Here is a 1,279-nt window from a genome sequence, read left to right as displayed (position 1 = left end):
TTTATGCTCATATACACGTCAATTGGTTCCCAGGGTTATTTCTGTTTTCACTTAACTCATTTTCATTTATATACATATGTATATGTACATATATATCTATATGTATATTCATATATTTTTATCTATAACTCTGTCTGTATATAGATAGATAGATAGATACATACATACATACATACATACATACATACATACACACACACATACACACACACACACACATATGTATATATATATATATATATATATATATATATATATATATATATATGTCCCGCATTATGACGACATAACATCGTCGTCTGCGTGACTGGCCCGAACAGCATACCTCACTGACTATAGCGACCAGACTAAAATCCTTTATACGAGCTTATTATTATCATTACTTTTTATTTAGCACAGAATTATTTTTCTCTTCAGAATGCCACAGGTAGTACCAGTCTACATTGTTTACCGGCAGTGCTACTAACACATAGCGACCTGACTTAAATCTTTCGAACGGATTTACATTATTTTTCTCTGTGTGTAGTTCAGTTCTGAGTTAGAGTTCTAGTTTTATCAGATATTATTTTCTTCAGATTTTTTTCAATAGAATTTATATAATTTTCACTGTGTGTATATTATTTTTCACAGTGTCATAGTTCAAATCCTTCTTCAAATATTTCATTGCGTGTAGCTGTTGTGTCTTCTTATACTGTCCGTCTATAAACGACGTTTCCTTCACATAAGGTAGAGAACTTATCAGGTTAACCAAAAGTAGTACCCCTAAGAGCAGATATACCTAGCAATGTAGTAGACATCAGTCATTTTCGGAAACGCAACACCGCGTTGCTTTCTAATCACATTTGGAGTCTAAAGGAATGAGACTTTATTCGAGGATCGAAACCACATCGCCATATATCTACAGCTCTTAATATTTCTTCTACCTCTATTTCTTTATAATATAGAGTTTAATATACTAATGCAGACATTTGATATGCTTGATTCAAAATGGGAATTAATTTCACGTTGACCACATCAAAGTAAATATTTTTTAAGATCATTTAAATTACAAACTGAATAAAACACATAAAAATCAGGCAGTTTCCAGAACATTTCACTGTCGTAAAAACATAATTTATTTTCATTTTACTTTACTTTATTCGCCATTTTTTACTATAGATATTTTTTCTTCTTTCACCCTATTTAAAAAAGATATTTTTAAATTAAAAAATGTTTTCATCGCAAACATTCTCTCTCTTTCTCTCTCTCATTCTCCCCTCTCTTTCCAGTCTAACTATCT

General features: G+C 30.7%; 1 long non-coding RNA gene across 1 annotated transcript in view; it reads left to right on the top strand.

Moving 5' to 3' along the window:
• Positions 1-340: 340 nt before the first annotated feature.
• The window catches only part of LOC128250661 (uncharacterized), a 5,032-nt gene continuing 4,093 nt past the window's right edge, over positions 341-1,279 (top strand). The window contains exon 1 of the long non-coding RNA XR_008266669.1: positions 341-427. This is a non-coding gene — a long non-coding RNA (uncharacterized LOC128250661). The remainder of the gene's footprint in view (positions 428-1,279) is intronic.

Source organism: Octopus bimaculoides, chromosome 24 (genome assembly GCF_001194135.2).
Source record: "Octopus bimaculoides isolate UCB-OBI-ISO-001 chromosome 24, ASM119413v2, whole genome shotgun sequence".
Taxonomy (NCBI): Eukaryota; Metazoa; Mollusca; class Cephalopoda; order Octopoda; family Octopodidae; genus Octopus; species Octopus bimaculoides.
This window is presented reverse-complemented; position numbering and strand designations above follow the sequence as displayed.